Below are 6,355 nucleotides of genomic sequence, written 5' to 3' on the forward strand. Positions count from 1 at the left end.
ATAATAACAATAATAATAATAAATAATAATAAAAATAATAAAAATAATAATAATAATAATAATAATAATAACAATAATAACAATAATAATAATAATAAAAATAATAATAATAATAAAAATAATAATAATAATAATAATAAAAATAATAATAATAAAATAATAATAATAATAATAATAACAATAATAACAATAATAATAATAAAAATAATAATAATAATAACAATAATAACAATAATAATAATAATAAAAATAATAATAATAATAAAAATAATAATAATAATAATAATAATAATAATAATAAAAATAATGATAATAATAATAATAACAACAACAACAACAACAATAATCGGTTTAACATCTACTTTACATACGTTGGATAATGAGCATTATATTTGAATTCAAATAGCTTTTTTGTTGATATAAAAACTCTGCCTCGTTTTCAGTGCTTGCATGATCCCCCCCCCCTCCAACGGAAATGCAATATTTCTCTCCATCATTTTCGCTTGAACTTATATTCTACAAGACGTACCATCAGTAGAGCAGTTGTATTTCAAGGAATATTGCATAAATCCTTTCTTCTCCAAAAAACCAATCGAAGTAAATATCACAATTAGAAAATTATCATCTCGTATTTATTGAAGCGTAATGCTCACACTTTCCCCACATACCCATAACATTAATCATAGCAGAACCCAATTTCATACACTTATTAATTGGCCTGACCCCTCGGGGAAAGTCCCCACGGCCCCACATTTTCCATGAAAGTAATTAATCAATCAATTACTGTAATTTAATTTCGTGTTATTAATTAGCTCATTTGATTATTCACAAAATTTTTACTTTGCTGCACCAGCGCCGCCATTGGAAATGGAGAAGGTTGAAGATCTGAAAGTGTCGGCAATTATTATTTGTATTTTTCATTCTTTTTTTTTTTTTTTTTCTTTTTTGTCATTCCAAGTCAGTGAAACTGACAAATATTGAAACCTGACAGTCAAAAGAGGAGGAGGAGGAGGAAGAGGAGGTGGTGGGAATAGGATAGAAGTTTGGGCTAGCACATCTGATCGATTTAAAGATTTCTCGTTTTTTGTTCGCAAACGAAAATATACAGGCAAAAAAAAAAAAAGCTGCAAGGAATCCAGAACACGTTTTGAATTGCATAATAAAAGGATTTGAAAAAAAAAAAAAAAGAAACCAGTTCAATTTGTGCAAGTTACGTAACTACGAGTTAATTCCCAATAAGAGATAGAGATGTTCCTGTATTGAAAGCAATTGCAGTTTAGCTCCTGCTGCGGGCTTTTGGGGCTTTATTTCATCAACATAATTAATATTCTTGATTATATTGCATACCGCATCCTAAGGGATCTTTGTGTAATTATAGTCAATAGTTTTGGAGCCTATAAGTGTTTATAATTACTATTTCTTACACATTAGGAGTTCGAAAACAAGTTATTACCAGTGATTGCTCATTGACAAAAACAATTGTTGTTCTCTGGTGTCTGAATAAAAAAAAAAAAAAAACGTTTTCCCAGATTTCTGTTATTCCTTACTTATTTTGATCACCAATGCAACTCCGGTTGCATTTTCACTTGAGAATTTCTCTGCACTCTATGACCTTTTCCAGCCGAATTCTGGATAGTGCCATCCTTCTTCAGTCTTTCCATCCTCTCAGATCCTTAATGAACATTTTCTGTTGTACAAGACGATGTTGATGCATCTGCAATTTTTTTTTTGAAGGAGAAGAGAGATGTTTTAGACAATAGGATTTTCCTAATATGCCGGCCCATATCACTTGCGTTCGGTTGCTTGGTTGTTTTGTTTGATGGTATACCAACCCGTTTTCCGGTTATTTAATGCGGAATCCTGTCATTTTGTAGTTTTTTATGCTTTAGATTCTTTATATCTTTAAATATTTATTACTGGTGTTTGGTTTGGTTATTTTGTTTTACAGCATATCAACCCTTATTCAGATATCTTGTTCGAATCCAGTCTGTTTCATAACACCAAGTCACTAGTAGATGTTGGTAACCTTCATGTGCTCCCTCTTGAAAGTCCGTAATTCTAGAAAGAGTTAGAGAAACCGATACTAATAACAGAAATGAGGTGGTAAAAAAGTTGTACTTTTAATGATTCATATGAGAGGCGTTCAATCTAACTCACTTCTAATAGTCTGACTTAGCTGAAATTGTGCATGTTCAATGATTTATAACTCTATGGGTTGTGTAGTCAATTTTAGCTCTGAACTAATTGTGGTTTCTGTTTTAAAGAAGTTTGAACTGAGTCAGGTGTGAAACTGAGCTTGTTTAGTGTTACACAGTGATCCGGTTTTTGTATTTGAAAAGACGCACACCGTAGGAGACATTTGCTGACATGAAAGAAACGTATGGTAATTATGCCCTTCATATGACCTTGGGAAATGCTGGCATTTAAACATGGCTGGAAATCTGTGGAAACAGCTACCAGACCTGGCCGCCCTCTTTCTGCCATTCTGGAAGATTGAGGCATGACTATTTGTAAAATAGCCCAAGAGGTCAAGATTAATCAAGGATTTGTGAAAGGTATTATTCATGACCATTTGCATGTGCCTATAGTGTTTGCCAAATGGATTCCCAGGTTGCTGACTTCTTTTCTTTTTTTTTTTAGGATAAATTTGGAGATGTTCTAATAAATATGCGTCAGAATTATTTTTTTAAAAAACTGATAACATAAGGCAAAATCTAAATTTATCACTATGATCCCAAGACTTATCACCTCCAAATAAGGCTAAAGTGCAGCCCTTTGCTAGGACCAGCATAGAATAGTATTGACAGATTTCTTAAGAAAGAGTATCACAATCACAGGTTAGGGTTAGTGTCAGGGTTAGGGTACCTATTATACTTCACTTTTTCAAAATCAAGAGGCGGGGCGAACAAACACAGAGTATCACGTGTTCGACACAGTGAAGTCTTATTAAGCACATAGGAGTATGAGAAGACATTTGAACAAGAGACAAGGTGTTATAGTGGAAGTACCTGTAAATAAATATCTGTTGTTTCAGCTGAAAAGAAAGGAGTCGTTTTTTTTTCTTGTCTTGGTTTCTTTGCGACTTTCTGCATGCAATGTGTGGGTTCCCAGGGTTGACATGTAATGAATACAGTACAGAAAGTGTTCAACCTGACATAGTGATATAGAACAAGGTGGAGAAAGTAACAACCCTAGTTGAAGTCAGCATATCTGATGATGATGTAGTTTTATTTTTAAATAAGAAAATCAAATTTTATGAGTCTCCAGGAAGTAACTATGTCACCCACCATTTAAAAAACGTCAACAATTATTCATACTTATCACATTCCAAAAATTATGTAAATTGATCAAGTAGTTTTATTTTTATAAGGAAACTCATTGCTAAGCAATTAATGGGAATTCGTATGCATTACAAGATAAATCTAGTAAGTATGAATTATTGAATTATCTCCCTTTTTTTTAAGTTGTTTTCCAAATTGCGGCCAAGACAGCTGCTTTCTATTCCCCATGAATTTGATTTTCCAATATAAAAATAAAACTACTTGATCAATTGACATGATTTTTGGAATATGATGGGTTTTTTTCGTCACAGGTTCGTACATTATACAAATTTATCTCTTTTGTTTTTATATAAAGGGTATTTTCGACAAGAACTCTAAGTTGTTTATCAACTTAGGGTTTACACATTATTTAAGCAACAAAACTGAAGGAAATAGAAAAATATCAAAGACAAACTTACATATTATTTTGTATCTTTCTTCTTGATTATGAATAAGTGCTTAGACTTGACATAAGCGTATACGTTGGTCAATTGGATGTTACAGTCGTTGACTCTTAGGTTGAAACAATTCTGGAATTTCTTGATGGTATATCACACTTGATTATTTGCTCTAAAAGTTATTGTTTTTGAAAAAGTAAATCTTCAATCATCGCTATACATTATGATATCATTCCAAGCAAAAAAAAAAAAAAACAATCATGTAATTATGCAAATAAATATGGGGTCAAATATCATGATCAACGAAAATATAAATAATGCTTTAAAGAAAACAATATTTACTTTATTTTATCTTGACGATTATTTTAAAAAAAAATGTTAATGTAATGAATATGTACACATCCGGGTCTTTCCTTCTTACAAGAATATGATTGACTGATTAAGCCATAAATATTGACCGGTGGAGCCATCTGGGAGTGACGTTGAAAGGTATGCTGAAAGCCTCAAGCTTAAGGTTATACAAGCTCCGATCACGGATACCCATTCAGTAGGGCAACTTACTAGATTTTTACTTGGATAGCCAAGACCACTCATCTATTTCAAATGAATTATATCAATATGTGTTGGCCAAGGTTTGGTTACACAAAACTTACATTGCATCATGGGATGAAAATTCTATCGTCTTTTAACAAAGAAAAGAAATCATAGTTTGTTGCCAATTTTTCCAAAAAAAACTTTCTATACATCTGTAATGGTTGCAGCTACAAACAAAAATAAATAAAAAATAAATAAATCCGACTCAGCTTTTCTTCCCTTTTTAACATAAGTCGTTTATTACCGTTTTTCTTTCTCCCTGTCTCGACACAGCTTAAAAGTCTCTCCCTTCTGCTCCACTACACGCCGGCCACAGACAGCTATTTTTTATACGTCCACCTCTTCTAACAGTACTCTTTCTTTTCCCTTCATTTTACACGTCCATCTCCTTCGACGTCCACTTTGTTTCTCCCCGACCACCTTTTTTTTTTCTTTTTCTACTCGCACCAGCTCGCACACACTTCCTAATTTGCGTATTTGCTTTTTTTTTTCGGCAAGCTAGCTATCTTACAACTCCTACTACTATTTTCACACGCGTTATGTTACACATATACAACTGACGTAGGTTGATCAGTTCGAATGAAGAAAGATTTTGTTTTCAGTTTAAGAGAATCAATCACCAAGGGATCAAGACAGATAAATATTGAACATGAACTTTTGTGTGAGACTGACATTTCTGTGTCATGAAAAAGTTCTCCAATGCTAAATGTAGAGATTCTTACTTGAATGTACATAGTATTTGTCATTTCTTTTTTCTTTACGCTCTTTTTATCTCTTCAAGTGTTAATATGATCCTCAAAGTTGAACACTTGTACCATTTAAATACATATGTTAAGTTTAAATATTATATTCGTGTTGCTTGGGGAAAAAAGTTTTGAAAGGAGTTGCCCTGCAAAGGGTGATAGTAATTGCACTCGTCCAATCCGGCACTGTATATATGTATGGTAATTGTCAAAGATTTAAATGAAGAATGTTTTGTATCTGTAATTTTGAACATATACCAATAATAAAAAATAAAGTTCTATTCTTGTTCAGTTTGAACTGAATCCACAGCTCATCATTTTGGTAAGCTTGAATGATTTGGCATTTTATCTTTCTTGTGTCAACCAAATTTTATGTTCTGAAACCTTTTTTTTTTGTTTTTTGTTTTTCGTCTGTTATTGCTAATGTATGTGATGACGAGCTCATTCTTTATTTTATTCGTCATTTCCGTTTGAGCAAAGCACTGAACACAAATTACTTTTTTTTATATGTATATATAAGGTCACAGAAATTGTCTATTATCTTGCAGGAATTTGAGTCAAAGAGAATTAAAAATGGAAAATTGATTCTAGCATATAAAAAAATACGGTTCATGTTAAGTTGTAAATGTCTATTTCTAATATGTGATGTCTATGAGTTATATTGGTTGCCCTGGTCTTATTCACTTCAAATACAACATGCATATATTGTTTATATATATATATATATATATATATATATATATATATATATATATATATATATATATATATATATATATAAAAATATACATATAAAGTGAGAATGTGTGTGTATATGTGTGTAAGGACACTTCTCAACCTATATACTTAACGAATTTCTCCTTTCTTTCTCTCTCTCTATGTATGTATGTATGTATGTATGTATGTATGTATGTATATGAAAGACTTCCAAAAGTAAAGTCTCCTCTTTTTATATTCCGCCCGAATGGATCAGAGAAATTGCAAATAGCATTGTTTTTTGATGACTGAACTTATGCATTCATGATCCGAATGGTTAATATCCCCGCTGCAGATATTGATGGTGTGAGATTTTAAGAAAGCAAACCATGTCATGAACGTGCGTCAGAAGCAGAGATGTGTTACTGAATTCCTGGCAAACGTACATCGAGAATAGTGGTTACTATGTAGAAAAATAAATTCTGGAGCACAAAAGGTCGCTTGTTTTAATGGTACCACTCTCGTTTTCGTAGCTCTTCAACCTTTTAAAAAATAGGAGACTATACTTTTAGAACGACCTTCATATATATATATATATATATAA

The 6,355-nt window shown here is 31.7% G+C and overlaps 1 long non-coding RNA gene across 1 annotated transcript in view; it reads right to left on the minus strand.

Moving 5' to 3' along the window:
- Window positions 1-5,355, minus strand: part of LOC145242664 (uncharacterized) — a 61,817-nt gene extending 56,462 nt beyond the window's left edge. The window contains exon 1 of the long non-coding RNA XR_013862794.1: window positions 3,740-5,355. This is a non-coding gene — a long non-coding RNA (uncharacterized LOC145242664). The remainder of the gene's footprint in view (window positions 1-3,739) is intronic.
- Window positions 5,356-6,355: the final 1,000 nt, after the last annotated feature.

This window comes from Euprymna scolopes, chromosome 21 (genome assembly GCF_053919585.1).
Source record: "Euprymna scolopes isolate OS-2025 chromosome 21, ASM5391958v1, whole genome shotgun sequence".
In the NCBI taxonomy this organism is placed as follows: Eukaryota; Metazoa; Mollusca; class Cephalopoda; order Sepiida; family Sepiolidae; genus Euprymna; species Euprymna scolopes.